Here is a 16,825-nt window from a genome sequence, read left to right as displayed (position 1 = left end):
CAAACGGCAGCTCTGAGTCAGACTGTCAGCGTGCAAACGCAAAGACTGAGGTGAGCTCTCCCCGTCTGCATGTTCAGCAGTACGGAAGGACATCCAGCATGGATTTAAAGAGGATGTACTTTCTTTTTATTGTGACTGCTAATTAAATTTACCCAAAGTCCACATTCTACAACACAAACAACTAAGAACATTTTTATAAATCTTTGATCTTAATGAAAATAGTTTTTTCTGATTGTTAAACCCACATTGGGTTGTTTTACTGTCGGATTTAAAGCTTTAGACCCAATAGGGTGACACTAATCATTCGTCTAATTTCCACCAGAATCGGGTCTACATATGAATGTTGGGTTCACTTTCAGAGATCTCTAATCCTTTAATTTTATGCCATTTGATTCAGCAGAAGAACAAATGCATCTGTTGGAGGGAAATAAAAATAAGCTGCTATAACCCAGTTACATACAAGTGCACTACAGTGACATCCCAGAAAACTGACAAAAAGATAAAGAACCTGGTGGGCAAGGCTACCAAGGATCCAACAGAATCACACATCATGTTCTGGTCCAACAGTCAAACAACCCTGAGCATCAAGAGACCACCATACCCACAGTGAGACACGGTGGTGGTAGGATCATGGTCTGTGGTCACGTTCCTTTATTTCAGATGGAACTGAGTTTTTTTTATCACAATCAATGAGACGGTTGTAAATATTAATCAGATTTGATTATGAAACTTGCAGCTGTTTGAGATAAAGATGCTTTTTGATTTTCTAGCATCTCAGTGAGAATCCTGATCCTGATTTATTTTCCCATCATCCACCTGCTCTGTACAGGAGGCACAAGATAAAAATACGGACTGCAAGAACAGAATGGTGACCTATAAAGTTCTGAGCTGCAGATTTGAGCACCACAGTTAGGAGGCGCTGCAGCTTCCCTAACATACAGCTGGACTTATTTGCTCTGCTTGCAGCATGAAAACTTCACACTAACTTGTGCTTTATTTGCAGAAAACACAGTTATTTCCAAACAGATCATCAGCTGAAAATGATCTGAATAAATGTTGAATGACGTTTCTTCAGTCTGAATAAATAAACATCATGCAGTTTAAGAAGATCTCCTCCTAAAGAGGTCTTAGAACCCTCTGCCTATAAGGATGGCATCACTGGAGGACATTTAATGACATTTGTTATTAAAAGGCCTGGCAGAACAATGGTGCGTTCAAGGTGCTGTGTTTTTAGTGGGAAAGGGGAACTCTGTTTTACTCTCCAGCTAATCCAGTAGTGCTGCTAGTTTCAGACTCTGAAGCAGCGTCTCTCAGCATCAATCCCATCAGCTGTGTGTCTCTGAGCTCTGCTGTAAAAAGCAGAGCGTCCTGTCAACATGCCGTGATGGAGAGCCAAAACTCCCTGGAATGCGTCTCCTGAGAGGACGCTGGTGTTGAGGAGCAGCAGCAGCAGCAGAGAATGTGCAGCACCTTCAATCCAATTAGGCTGAGAGGAGAAAACACATTTTGTCACTGCTGCCCAGCGCTGGACATGATTCACTGAAGTCAGGCAGGACGCCAAGCCAAGCTGGCAGAGGACAGCGGGGAGCGACCGGCTGCAGCATGGTCGGAGGGGGGGTCCTGAGCATCACTCTGGAGCTGCAGGATGAGATTCCCTCAGACCTCGTTTAAAATCCACTCTTTGTTCTGATGTAATGTTCTGCAGAACCACTGCTGCCTCACTATGTTGGACTTTTCTGTTCCCCTTCCCAGCAGCCACACCTTCTGGCAATCTGGTTTCAGCAGTTCTCCAGGCTCTCTGAAGGTCTTTCAGAACTTTTCTTTAGACATTGGCTGCTTCCTCACTCACTTTCCTCTGACCTCTGAGTCATTCTAGCTCCTCATCTCAAGGGTGAATCAGTATTGTGTTTCCATTCCTTAAAGCTGGATCGAAACAATCTGAAGAGTCCAGACAAATGGATGGACTTTTCCAGACTCCTTAGGAAGCCTGTAGGACAGTTCGACGGACAGGAAATAGGATTCCAGTTCCCAGAAGGTGATTCCCAAAGAGCTGCTAAATAAAAACTTGGCAAAAGTTGCAAATGGGACACCTGGAGGACAGAAGAAGTGTCAGGACTTTGCTGACTGTTGGTAGATCTACTGGATGCCAGATTTTCAGCTGATAACTTTCTGGAAATCACCTTGATGGTGCATGAATGAATCGACTCGATCCAAACTTCCACCAGACAAAACGTCACCTTCACACTGAGGCTGGGAACGGCCGTCCCAGACATGTCTCCCTGAGTCGGGCATCTCATTGTAAGAGATAGTTCTGCATCATTTCTGTACAGGTCCTTCTAAAAAAATTAGCATATTGTGATAAAGTTCATTATTTTCCATAATGTCATGATGAAAATTTAACATTCATATATTTTAGATTCATTGCACACTAACTGAAATATTTCAGGTCTTTTATTGTCTTAATATGGATGATTTTGGCATACAGCTCATGAAAACCCAAAATTCCTATCTCACAAAATTAGCATATCATTAAAAGGGTCTCTAAACGAGCTATGAACCTAATCATCTGAATCAACGAGTTAACTCTAAACACCTGCAAAAGATTCCTGAGGCCTTTAAAACTCCCAGCCTGGTTCATCACTCAAAACCCCAATCATGGGTAAGACTGCCGACCTGACTGCTGTCCAGAAGGCCACTATTGACACCCTCAAGCAAGAGGGTAAGACACAGAAAGAAATTTCTGAACGAATAGGCTGTTCCCAGAGTGCTGTATCAAGGCACCTCAGTTGGAAGTCTGTGGGAAGGAAAAAGTGTGGCAGAAAACGCTGCACAACGAGAAGAGGTTACCGGACCCTGAGGAAGATTGTGGAGAATGGCCGATTCCAGACCTTGGGGGACCTGCGGAAGCAGTGGACTGAGTCTGGAGTAGAAACATCCAGAGCCACCGTGCACAGGCGTGTGCAGGAAATGGGCTACAGGTGCCGCATTCCCCAGATCAAGCCACTTTTGAACCAGAAACAGCGGCAGAAGCGCCTGACCTGGGCTACAGAGAAGCAGCACTGGACTGTTGCTCAGTGGTCTAAAGTACTTTTTTGGATGAAAGCAAATTCTGCATGTCATTCGGAAATCAAGGTGCCAGAGTCTGGAGGAAGACTGGGGAGAAGGAAATGCCAAAATGCCAGAAGTCCAGTGTCAAGTACCCACAGTCAGTGATGGTCTGGAGTGCCGTGTCAGCTGCTGGTGTTGGTCCACTGTGTTTTATCAAGGGCAGGGTCAATGCAGCTAGCTATCAGGAGATTTTGGAGCACTTCATGCTTCCATCTGCTGAAAAGCTTTATGGAGATGAAGATTTCATTTTTCAGCACGATCTGGCACCTGCTCACAGTGCCAAAACCACTGGTAAATGGTTTACTGACCATGGTATCACTGTGCTCAATTGGCCTGCCAACTCTCCTGACCTGAACCCCATAGAGAATCTGTGGGATATTGTGAAGAGAACGTTGAGAGACTCAAGACCCAACACTCTGGATGAGCTAAAGGCCGCTATCGAAGCATCCTGGGCCTCCATAAGACCTCAGTAGTGCCACAGGCTGATTGCCTCCATGCCACGCCGCATTGAAGCAGTCATTTCTGCCAAAGGATTCCCGACCAAGTATTGAGTGCATAACTGTACATGATTATTTGAAGGTTGACGTTTTTTGTATTAAAAACACTTTTCTTTTATTGGTCGGATGAAATATGCTAATTTTGTGAGATAGGAATTTTGGGTTTTCATGAGCTGTATGCCAAAATCATCCATATTAAGACAATAAAAGACCTGAAATATTTCAGTTAGTGTGCAATGAATCTAAAATATATGAATGTTAAATTTTCATCATGACATTATGGAAAATAATGAACTTTATCACAATATGCTTATATTTTGAGAAGGACCTGTATATTCGTCCCGTTGCTGATGAGCAGCTGATTCACTGTGTTCCTCCAACTATGATCAGAACTCAAGAAGCTCTTTTGGATGAGCCATGAAACGTCTTAAAGAAAAAGGAGAAGAAGTCCAGGTTTCTTTCACGGAAGCACTGTAACAACATTCATCGAGCAACGCTGCCCTGATTGGCTACCATCAGTGAGCCTCCTGTGCTTTTACCTACATCCTGGTTTTGATTAAATAGGTCCAAACTGATGGAAAATAATAAAACCATGAAAACATCATCCCAGATCTAATCAGTAAACAGGTCCAACTCTGAATCTCTGCATTAAATCAGCCTGTAAAAGTGAGATTACATAATGTGCAGTTTGTGATTCAGGGGAGTTTGTGATCTTGTCGTTTTTTGTTCCTTGTCTCAGTCTGCTTGGCTGTGAAGTGTCTTCCTGCATGGCCGGGCCCGTCACAGCGAGTTGGATCAGTCTGCTGCTGAAGGTGCTTTTCTGTTCCCCAGCAGGCCTGACTGATAGGCCTTGACTGCCAGGAGTTGTTGCTTTGTTGCTTCTCCGGCTGCAGACAGGCCTGACTCCCTCCTCCACCGACCTGACTCAGTAACTCGGTGAACACTCGGACCTGTATGACTCTTCCCTGTGGTCCTCTGCCGCCTGGTGTGCAGCTCTCTGCATGTTCACGCCAAGTCCGTCCTGCTGTTCCTCACCTGTTCTGTGCTTCCGAGTCATCATTTAGTGGAGGACTGGTTCAGCTTCAGGATGGTTGATCGGGTCAAACCGGACAAAAACAATTTCAACTAATATTTAAATGTGAAAATTTGATAGACATTCAAATCTTTGTCTTACCATGACACAGAAATCAAACAATCAATAATAATGAAAGGTTTTACCTTTAAAATGTGACTTAAACTGAAGTTTTAGATTTAAAAAAAACCTCAGCCTCCTTCTGCTCGTTGGCTTCAGAGCTTCCTGCCCGATTTGCTTGACGGATGTCTGCAGGTAATTGGTCAGTTTTACACCACTCCTGTTATTCCAGGGACTAATGAAGGTAATAGTTTCAGGTCAGAAGTTCATGTGGGTGAACTTTGACCTACGTCCAACCCAAAGACAGATGGTTGCAGAAGGAGCCCACACTGAACGTCTAGAAGGTGTTATTCCACCACAGAAAGATGTAGATGCATTTAGCTTCCTGGCTAAAACACTGAGGAAAGATCATCTTCATTCAGTACCTCTGAGAGAAGGAAGATTCATGATCAGCATGTAGTGTTGTGGTCACACCATCTGCTGGTGGCTGAGGGAAATCAGCAGGATGGGTGCTGGAAGCAGAGCTGAAGCACAGCAGAGAGGGACGGCTTCAGATTTCAATCGGAACCTTTAATCTGGTGACAGTTTGGTACCAAACATGTCAGTTTGCTCTGTGCACTTTATGTGTTGTTGTGAGTCTGAACGTCTCAGCATGAGCAGAACTCTGGTTGGCTGATAACTAGCATGGAGACACGTGGCAGCATCACAGTACTGTGATTAATTCGGTCTATGATGGCAAACGCTGCTAGATGGAAACATTTGAGACAATTTATGGACGTTCTGCACGATGGAGCAGTTGTTAGAACTGCAGCAACAGGGTTCTGGGTTTGAAACATGCATGCTCAGTATGAGGGATTGCTGCAAAGTCAACACCAGTGACTGTCCACTGTCTCTACATGCTCATCCAGGAGGAGTGAATGCTGCAAGTCACTGACTGGATGCAATCTGCTGTTCAATGGTTAGGGTTAATTGAAATGTATGAACCTGACTGTTCTGAAGAACCTTGAGACGACATGTGTTGTGAATTGGTGCTATATAAATAAACTGAATTGAATTGAATTGAATTGAATCTATGCCTGGGGTCTCTCTGAGTTTGTTCTGTGCATTCGTGGGTTCTCACCGGGTACTCCAGCTTCCTCCTTCCTCAGCACCAGTCTTTAAACTCTGACTGCACATCATTACGTGGCAGTTCTGACTAGTTCTGTTTGGGGGATGCACTGCAGGTTCTGTATTCTGAGGTGCCAAACGACTCATCAGTTTGCTTTGTGAAAACAAATTAATTTCTTTACATTTCCTTGTATAATGTTCTGTATATATTTGATTCTCTACTTCTTTACAGCAGTGGTGATGTTTGACCAGCAGACTGTGCAACAGGAAGCAGTGAGCTGGTACTGTAGAGGTTTCAGGTCCAAATGTTTTTCATCCTACAGAGAAAGACCTAATCAGCTGGTTTTTAAACCCTGGAGCTCAGACAGGCGTGTTTATAACAACATTTAATATTATTATGGTAATCATAAGATCAACAGACTAATATTTAGAACCTGTTTTGGTCTTTATGGGCCACGGTTCTGGATGTTTTTAGACATCCTACATCATAAACTCTTGGGTCGGCATCAGCTAAACTTACTTTTCAGTGGTAGGTAAAAAAGACCCGATATTTGGTCTCATTGGGACACTGTTTGTCTCCATGGCAACCCACAGAGGTATTTATCCCACAAAGGTCACCACATGGAGACAAAAACCAGTAAGCACACACAGAGAGCCCACATCCACATTTCTGTATTAACGGCCTCTATTGTCTCAGCTACAGTCCAGACTGATTGTGTTGGCTGAGATTATTAAAACACACACACACTCACAGATAGGAGGTGGAATCAGTTCATGTTCTGGTCAAGGTCGTGTTGAAGATAAAATGCTTTATAGGCGTTGTTAGACTCTACAGGCGGAGAATGAAGCTTCAAATTTAACAAAAACCTCCAATAACGATTGAAAGAATTAATCTCAATATTTTCCACCTGAAAAGAAAACAAATTATAAACGTAATTAACTTCTGCAATCATAGATATTTGGACAACGGCCAAGATGACAGAAGGGAGAGTCTTAAAGTCTTTATAAAAGCCCCCGAGAACCAGAAACAGAACCTGCAGCACTCGTCATCTTCAACGCAATTCAATTCATTTCATAAACACCTTTTTAATCCCAAAGGGAAATTAAATGTTGTTGTAGCTCATTATGAAGGTTTCTTCAAAGAGCCGTTGTAGATGCTGATGGCTGTGGGCAGGAAGGATCTCCTGTAGCGCTCCGTCTTACAGCAGATCTGAAGAAGCTTCTGACTGAAGACACTCTGTTGTTGTAGGACAGTCTCATGAAGAGGATGCTCAGGGTTCTCCATGATGTTCTTAATTTTCTTTTTATTATTCTTTGCACAATGATGTCCAGAGGTTCCAGAGGAGTCTCCAGAACAGAACCAGCCTTCTTTATCAGCTTGTTGAGCTTTCTTAAGTTCCTGGTTCTGATGCTGCTTCCCCAGCAGATGATGGCAGAAGAGATCACACTCTCCACAACAGACTTATAGAAGATATGCAGCATCTTGCTAGAAACACTGAAGGTCCTAAGCTTCCTCAAGAAGTACAGTCTGCTCTGTCCCTTCTTGTAGATGGCTTCACAGTTGCATCTCCACTCCAGTCAGTTGTCCAGGTGAACACCGACGTATTTATACTCCTCCACCAACTCCACTTCTTCTCCCATCTCCTTTGTTTTATTCACGTTCAAGATGAGATGATTGTTTCCACACCATGCCACAAAGTGGTCCACCACCTTCCTGTACTCATCTTCTTGTCCATCTCTGATCCACCCCAGAATCATTTGCAGAATCATCCGAGTATTTCTGCAGATGACAGGAGTCTGTCTTGTACTGGAAGTCTGAGGTGTACAGAGTGAAGAGGAATGGTGAGAGTACAGTCCCCTGTGGTGCTCCTGTGCTGCTGACTACCTGGTTAGACTCACAACCCTTCAGTCTCACAAACTGTGGTCTGTTTGTCAGGTAGTCTTTGATCCAGGAGATTGTTGAGGCAAATCAGGTTGGATTGTATTAAATATTCTGGAGAAATCAAAGAACATGATCCTCACAGTGCTGCTGGCTTTGTCCAGATGACAGTGGGTTTGTTGAAGCAGATGTATGATGGCATCTTCAACTCCAACTCCACAGCAATAAGCAAACTGATGGAGGTCCTGAAGGTTTAGTGTTTGCTTACTCAGGTGGACCAACAGGAGTCTCTCTAGGACCTTCATGATGTGAGATGTCAGGGCAACAGGTCTATAGTCATTGAGGACTGATGGGTGAGTTTTCTTTGGTACCGGAACAAGACAGGAGGTCTTCCACAACACCGGAACCTTCTTCTGGGCCAGGCTAAGGTTGAAGAGGTGCTGCAGAATCCCACAGAGCTGCTCTGCACAGGCCTTCAGGACTCTAGGGCTGACATGATCTGGACCTGCAGCCTTATTCCTATTCAGTCTCTCCAGTTGCATCTTCACTTGACTTCTTGAGACACACAGGTGGAAGGGGGAAGCAAAGGAAGTATCAGCATCTTCTGATATGGTTGAAGGCAAACATGTAGAAGCAGAAGGTTCTAGGGCTGAGGTGGAAGATAAAAAATGTGAGGTGTTACTGGACAGCTGTGGGTCCTGTGGGTCAAAGGAGGATGGAATGTCTGTTTGGCTGTGAGCAGGAGAGGAGGATGCTGAGATTGTTTCTGAACTGAACCTATTGAAGAATGTGTTCAGTTCATTGGTTCTGTCCAGACCTCCATCGGTCTGATCATCCTTCTGCTTGAAGCCTGTGATCTTCTTCATCCCTGACAACACATCTCTGATATTGTTTTTCTGGAGCTTGCTCTCCAGCTTCTTCTTCTACACCTCCTTGCTGTCTCTCATCTTGACTTCTAGTTGCTTCTGTAAACTCCTCAATAATTCTCTGTCTCCCTCTCTGAAGGCTCTTTTTTTCTTGTTAAGCAGGTCCTTCAGCTCACTGGTGATCCAAGGTTTGTTATTGGGGAAGCATCTCACGGTTCTGGTGGGGATGATGTTATCCACACAGAAGTTTATATAGTCGGTTACACACTCAGTCATGGCATTGATGTCCTCTCCATATGGCTGGCACAGTGCGTCCCAGTCTGTAGCCTCAAAGCAACCTTGCAGAGCTTCTTCAGCTTCTTGTGACCATTTTCTCACAGTCCTCTTTATTACAGGTTGCCTCTGAACAAGATGTTTATATTTCAAGCAGAGAAAAACAAGATTGTGATCTGATTTGCCTAGAGGAGGTCTTGCTGTAGAGATGTATGAGTCCTTGACATTTGCATAAAACAAATCCAACATTTTGTTTTCTCTAGTAGAGCAGCTGACAAATTGTTGAAACGTTGGAAGTGTAGCAGAGAGTGAAGCGTGGTTAAAATCACCAGAAATTGCCACAAAAGCATTGGGGTTTTGTGTCTGTAGCTTAGCAACAACTGAGCTGATGGCATCACATGCAGTGTAAGCAACAGCTAAAGGTGGAATGTAAACTTTTGCCAAAATAACCCTGATGAAATCTCTGGGTAAATAATATGGACGGAAACTTGCTGCAAACAGTTCAATATCTGGACTGCAGAGATGACACTTCACAGTAACATGTCCTGGGTGATACCATCTGTTGTTTACATGTACACATAATACTGCATTCCTGGTTGGCTTGGTCCTTTGTAGGGCTTGGAGTTCATCCAACTTGTTTCCAACAATCTCACATTGCCCATCATAATCGACAGAAGAGATGGTTTGAACTTCCTCCTCTCTTCTCTTAGCTCCTGCTCTGCATCCATGGCGCCTCCTTTTCAACTCATCAGGGATTTGGGGTTGTAATTGAAGTATTATTTGAGCTTTTGAGATATTAATCAGCTGCTCCTGGTTGCAAAAAAAAAAAACCGTTGCCATGGTGAAGCATCATGACAAATTTCCAAAAGACAAAAACTATCTGCAAAATCTGAAAAAATCCTTCCAGCTGCATAGCACCCAATACCGGAGAGGATAATCGTCCAAAAAATTATTATTTTTTCACCACAAGAGCAATTAAATTTGTAAAAAGAATTAATCAGAATGAAAAGTAACAGAGCTACTCCAACTGCTGCCACCTAAAGCAGCACAATTCCAGAAAATCTTCTGCAGCAAATATAAACTTTGGACATTGTATTGGGAACAACATTTTTCTTAGCAACTAATAACCACAAATAAATAAAAGATTAACACATGTAAAAGCCTCCATATTGACAGAAATGGTTTTATTCTTAACTTTAAACTTTTTCCCGAGTTCAAAGTATTTTATTGGGATTTTATCTGATATATGTGAGATTCTCAGCTGGATTTAGCTCCGGACTTTGACTAGGCTATTCTAACACATAAATATGCTTTGATCTAAACCATCCATTGTATCTCTGGCTGTAAGTTCAGGGTGGTTGTCCTGCTGGAAGGTGAACCTCCACCCCAGTCTCCAGTCTTCTGCAGCATCTAACAGGTTTGTCCTGGATTTAGCTCCATCTATCTTCCAATCAACTCTGACCAGCCTCCCTGTCTCACAGCATGATGCGGCCACAACGTGGGGTTTGTTGTGCTCAGTTTTCCTCCAAACAAAGTGATGAAGGCTGAAGAAGTTTGGACTTTGTTTCATCTGATGAAAGCTCCTTCTTTCACATGCTTGCTGTGTCTCCTTTGTGGTTTGTGAAAAAACAGTCAAATGGGTCTTTTTATGACTTTCTTCTTGTCACTCTTCCATAAAGGTCAGAAGTTGAGAGTCCAGGACTCCTATTTGTCCAGTGGACAGAATCCTTCACCTCAGCTGTGAATCTCTGCAGCTCATCCAGAGTTACCAGCTTCTCTGATTAATTAAACATCTAGAGATGACAGACAAACAAATGTTTATTCTCTTATATTAATCTAATATAATCCTTGTGTTTTTTACATTCACACTCTGAGATATTTAGTGGTGCATTTAGATTGCGTGAAATTAGATTGGTAAAATAACAGTCGGAAGTTCCTTATGAAGCATTTTGTTTTTGTCTGGTATGTCTACTATGAAGCAGAAAGTGCCATAAGGGGCTGATGTGGAGCAGAACCACAGAGCAAACAGGAGGACGGGAGTCGCATGGTGAGCAAAAGGTTTAATAATAATTGAACTGACCCTTACAGCAAGGACCACTGGTAGGGTAACAGGGAGGAACACAAAGACATGGAATCAGGGAGGTAACAGTGGATCCGGAGCAGAACAATGAGAACCAGAGGGTATAAATACTGAGGAAGGTAGGAAATGAACCTTTATCAAGGAAGGTTAATCAGAAAGGATCGGGAGCAGCTGGTGGGAGATGCATGACAACTGATGGAGACAGTGACTAATTAACACAGATGAGCAGGGAAAACACATAACTCAATACACAGAAACATTGGTAAGCAAGGAGCTAAAGAACATGGAGCAACCAGACCTATAAGGAAATGCAAACTAAATACAAACTAAAACTACATTTGCACACCTTCTGTTTGTTTTTAAATCTTTTATTTATTCCTGCTTATTCTTCCCTCCTCACTAAAACATCCTGTTTATTTTCCTCCAATCTTCTTCATCACCTTTTTCTTTACATCTTCACCTCTGCTCTCCTCTGCATTTCGGACGTCATTTAGCAGGTTGATTCATTAGTTTTTTTTTCTCCTGCCCGTTACATTTTCTCGCTGTATTTTTTACCACCTCAGCTGCTGCTGAAAGTCGAGGAAACATGCATCAGCGGCTGCAGCTGTCGATCTCACCAATTTCTGTAAGTCTGGCTTTTCTTATAACCTGAAGGCGCCATCATCTGCTGTGATGCAGGAAGACAACAGCAGTACCTTTAAAACAGATTGACCTCTGTTGTTTAAAGCTTTGATGATAAATTCAGACGGAGGAGCTGAAGGAAAGTGAATTGATAAAGAGAGAACAACAGGCTGAAATAAGAGATACAGACACAGAAATAGAAAGCTATGTGTCCTTGCATGAGTTTGCATGTGCAGCATGCATGCATCAGTGTGTGAGTGTTCAGTGTTGGTGCTGTTTCAGTAAATAACAGAGTAAAGAGGCTGTGTGCGCATGAACCACTGTCATTGCAACGGGGAGCAGTTCTTGATTTTATTATGACTGGATTCTGGTTCTGCAGCTTGTTGTGAACCATATGTGCAGTTTTTTTCCTAACACCATTATCAGCACTGCAATCAACTCTATATAGCAACATAAGTGGACTACCTGGCAGGGCAACAAAAGGAGCTTTTATACAATGAGGTCCAACTATACCACTCACTGTGAAGAGAAGAACTTCCTGAGGAACCCGTCTGACTGAAACATAACCGCATCCCGCGGCTCCACCTAATAAGGCTCAGGGCTCCATAAAGCCTCTCTTAACCTCCGAGGATGAGGGGGGTGAAATATTCCCCACCTCAAAAGATCTATCCATGGCGAAACTACCAGTGTCGCTCTGCTCACTGTCCATGTTTCAATATGTCAGATTAAGCTAGCTGCCACTTTCCCTCGTCCTCCTGACCACACCCCCGCTTAACCCCCTCCGCTCATCGCAAGAATTGGCACCGCCCACTTTGGTGGCGTTTTACAAAAATTGTCCAGGGGTGGAGTTATTCTTTTACATGTGTCTGGATCTGGGTTGTGTTTGTGTTTCTGCGCTTGCTACATGTGTTCAATGTTCTCAGACGGTGCTGGAGTTGTCAGGTGTGCTGGGTGACAGGTGCGACTTATTCTACTGATTACTTTGAGGGGTACTTAAGCAGGAGGATGCCAGCACTTTGACGCCAGAGTGTTTTGCCCTCAGTGGTAACAAGCTCAAGCCAAACACTAACTCTATGCTTTGTTCTTCGACCTCGTGTAACTTTGTTTAAGTTCCTTCACAGGTTAAGTAAACCTAAACCCTGGATTTATGCCACTGAATACTGACTACGTGTCCGGAAGTCTTTCTGGATGATCAACACTATCTACGTTCTGAGGACTTCATTTCCTATCTACTGTCTTCGTTTGGATTCGCATCAAGCTGGCAGTTTCCTGCTACCTTCGTCTCCTGGAGCAAGCTGTAAGCGTACTCTGTCCACCCTCCAACGTAAGCATCTGCACACCGAACTCATTCCTGTTTGCTCCGAGCTCACACTGAACAGCACCTAAAGAACCTTCTACAAACTCAACCTCCTGAATCCCTCTACCCCTGGCGACCTGACCACACCTATTTAGTAAGCTGTTTTCTTGATTACATTAATTCCTTGTTCTTAGTTCGATATCATTCAGTTCCCTGTTTTCACCAGTTCTCTTCCTATACAGTTGAAGAATCATCCGTTACGTTCCTGATTATCATTGTCACAATAAACATCCTTTACTTATTCTGTTCTCCGGGGTGTTCTCTGTATGTGGGTCAGATCTATTGCAAACAAAATGACAGAACATTCTGGCCAACAAGACCCAACAGAAGCACTCCGTAGAATTCTCTCTGAACATGCGAATCAAATCCACTTTCATGACTCTTCTCTCCGTTTCCTTTCAGAACAACAACGCCAGACTAACCAACAGCTAGAGCAGATTGCCTCCATGTTGCAACAAACCTTAGGTACTCAGTCCACCACACATGTAGATGGCGCTACTGCATTACCGGTATCCCAACAGCTACCTCATTCTCGTGACATCACTTCCCCTAATCCTGAAAGGTTTTCTGGTGAGGTGGGCAATTGTGGGGGGGTTTTGCTTCAGTGCTCCCTGGTTTTCAACCGATCCCCCCCGTTCCTTTCTTTCCTTGCTTTTTTTTTCCCACAGGTTCAGTAACACAGAGGAACTATGACGTGGGAGACAGAGAATTCCTGGGAATTATACTGGTCCTTGAGGAGTGGCACCAGTGGCTTGAGGGGGCTGAGAATCCCATCCAAGTATGGACTGATCATAAGAACTTGACCTACCTCCAGTCAGCTAAAAGACTTAACCCACGTCAGTCTCAGTGGTCTTTATTTTTCTCTCGTTTTGACTTGTGCATTTCTTTCAGACCCAGACTTAAGAATACAAAGCCAGATTCCCTCTCCAGACAGTTTGCCACTGATGATTCCGTGAAGGAACCAGCTCCCATCCTGCCGCCCAGTTGGACAGTTGGAGCACTCAGGTGGGAGATAGAGGACACTGTTCTTAGGGCTCAACAACAGGAACCTGACCCTGGCAATGGACCGCCAAACCGCATCTATGTTCCATCTAAAGTACGCTCCTGACTAATCGATTGATTGCACACAGCAAAATTTTCTGCCCATCCTGGTGTTGGCAGAACTATCGCACTAGTTCAAAGAGAGTTTTGGTGGCCCTCGCTGCATAAAGATGTGAGAGTTTGTTCAGGCTTGTGCAATCTGTGCCAGAAATAAGTCCAGTAACCAGTCACCCACGGGTCTTCTCCAACATCTAAGCATCCCAAATCGACCTTGGTTTCATATAGCATTGGATTTTGTTACTGGACTTCCCCTTTCCTCAGGTATGGCAACAATTCTCACTATTGTGGATCGTTTCTCTAAGGCATGTCATCTCATTCCCCTTAGGAAGCTTCCGTCAGCCCTACAGACAGCCAAACTTCTCACAAAACATGTGTTTTGTCTTCATGGGATCCCACAAGACATACTATCCGACCGAGGACCACAGTTCATCTCGCAAGTTTGGAAACAGTTTTGTGCAGGGGTTTTTGCTTCAGTGCTCCCTGGTTTTCAACCGATCCCCCCGTTCCTTTCCCCATGATGATGTAAAGATTTCTTATGTTATTGGATTATTGACCGGCAAGGCTTTGCAGTGGGCTGAGGCCCAGTTTCCTGATTGTAGAGAATTAGGTTGTACTTTTGAAGATTTTGTCAAGGAGTTTAAAATGACCTTTTCCTCTGTGTTAGACAAGTCTAGTGCTGGCCGAAAGCTGAGGGCCTTAAAACAACGTCACAGACCCATTACTGAGTTTTCCATTGAATTTCGTACGTTAGCAGCTACCTCGGGTTGGAATAATGAAGCTTTGAAAACTAGATGATTCACTAAAGGATGAGTTAGCCATGATTGATGAGTTGGAGTTGGAGAATCATCTGTTACGTTCCTGATTATCATTGTCACAATAAAATCCTTTACTTATTCTGTTCTCCGGGGTGTTCTCTGTATGTGGGTCAGATCTAGTGCAAACAAAATGACAACATGGGTTTAGTTCCACTTTGAAGAAAATCTGCATTCATCACAACACAATTTCTCTTTGCAACATACAAATAATATCACCTTTTTATTGTTTCTTAAAATCATCCGCCTGTAAAGCAGACAGCTAAATGCAAAGTTTCCAGCTAATCTAACATGCATGATTTTGGACTGTGAGAAAAAAAACACTTCCTGGAAAAAAGCCACACATGCACAGGGAGAACATGCAAACCCTCACTAAGAGGCTCCAGCTGAGACCAACAGTTTTCTAGCAGTGAGGTAACCATGGTAACTGCCATCAAATACACAGTTGAAAACGTTCACTGTGAGTGAAAATTGAACAGTAATTTGGTATCAAGAGCAGGTCCATAACTCCAGATCAGGGGTGACCAGGTCCAGTTCAGGAGAGCTACTACCCTGCAACTTTTAGATTTATCCCTTCTCCAACACACATGAATCTAATGCTCTAGCTGTCCCCTGGACGCCTCCTCCTGGCCGCCAGAACTCATTAAAAGGACTATTAATCTTTTGATTTCTAGGTGGGAAAAGGTTGTTGGATGGATGCTGTTGTGCAACAAAAGGTTTGGTTTAACTATTATCAACTATTAATAATTATAATTAATAATGAACAATTAACAATTTATTACAAAAAAATAATAAAGTTAGAATATTTTTAGTCCGACTAGCCAATCAGAGCACCACATGATCAGGAATCGTCAGCCAAACAACTTTCAGTCCATCAGGTATTGTCCTGGTTAAGGTTAAGGTTTGTCTTGAGGAATTTGGAATTAGATCAAATTCGTTTTTAAACCAATTAAGAACACGTTTTATAGTTTATGAATCAAATTCACACACAGTTGGCTATGAAATGTCATCAACACAGACAAACTGAGCATCACAGGAAAATCAGAAATTAGAAGGAGTTGGACACCAGCATCTCACTCGTGTCAGCCAATCAGGAGGCTGGGAAAGATTCAGGAAACATCTAACTGATTGGCCCAGAGACTAGAGGCGAAGACAAAAACTAAACAGGGAGAAGGTGAGGAAACACTGCACCTTACAGAAAACAAGAGCAAGAAATAGCTAAATAAAATAGGGACAAAAGAGTCAAAAACAAAAGATAAAAGAGAAATAAAATCTGAAAGATTAACAGAGAAAAAGTAGAGCAATCAAAGACAGAAAAGATGGAAACTGGAGAAACTGAGCTGGGACAAATAAACAATGACCAAGTAATGATTTAAAGACAATGGTTAAAAAGGTCATGAATTAACCAACAGCTTCTTCTTCTGATGATTTTAAAGATCCAAGCACGCACAGAGCATGTGGCATCATGGGTAATCAGCATCATATCAGCATCATATCCAACTGAAGAGAGTCGATGAAGATGAAAATCAGCATGAAGAGGCTTCTTCAGTTTGACTCGGAAACCACTTTGTGTGTGTGTGTGTGTTCTTGTACTTGTCGCTGAGTCAGAACCATTTTTTGTATTTTTATCGCAAAGTGAGGACATTTTGACAAAGTGAGGACATTTTAACAAAGTGAGGACATTTTAACAAAGTGAGGACATTTTAACAAAGTGAGGACATTTTGACAAAGTGAGGACATTTTAACAAAGTGAGGACATTTTAACAAAGTGAGGACATTTTGACAAAGTGAGGACATTTTAACAAAGTGAGGACATTTTGACAAAGTGAGGACATTTTAACAAAGTGAGGACATTTTGACAAAGTGAGGACATTTTGACAAAGTGAGGACATTTTCCTGGTCCTCACTTTTTCAAATTCTGTTCTTGGGACAGGGATTAGGTTTAGGACTAGGGTATGAATTGAGTTATTGTTAGGGTTAGTGTTAGGTATT

The 16,825-nt window shown here is 43.0% G+C and overlaps 1 protein-coding gene and 1 long non-coding RNA gene across 3 annotated transcripts in view; one reads left to right on the top strand and one right to left on the bottom strand.

Moving 5' to 3' along the window:
• Positions 1-16,825, bottom strand: part of scn5lab (sodium channel, voltage gated, type V-like, alpha b) — a 210,496-nt gene that overhangs the window by 171,985 nt on the left and 21,686 nt on the right. The window lies entirely within an intron of this gene.
• Positions 11,341-14,921, top strand: LOC124857937. 2 transcript variants are annotated; one of them, XR_007035721.1, is made up of 5 exons: positions 11,341-11,567; positions 12,685-13,014; positions 13,323-13,490; positions 13,589-13,698; positions 13,812-14,921. It is a non-coding gene; the product is annotated as an uncharacterized LOC124857937 (long non-coding RNA). The 2 variants fall into 2 exon arrangements; XR_007035720.1 differs by lacking the exon at positions 11,341-11,567 and having other exon boundaries at positions 12,471-13,014.

This window comes from Girardinichthys multiradiatus, chromosome 21 (genome assembly GCF_021462225.1).
Source record: "Girardinichthys multiradiatus isolate DD_20200921_A chromosome 21, DD_fGirMul_XY1, whole genome shotgun sequence".
Taxonomy (NCBI): Eukaryota; Metazoa; Chordata; class Actinopteri; order Cyprinodontiformes; family Goodeidae; genus Girardinichthys; species Girardinichthys multiradiatus.
The sequence above is the reverse complement of the archived record's forward strand: the minus strand, read 5'-3'. Positions and strand labels throughout refer to the sequence as shown.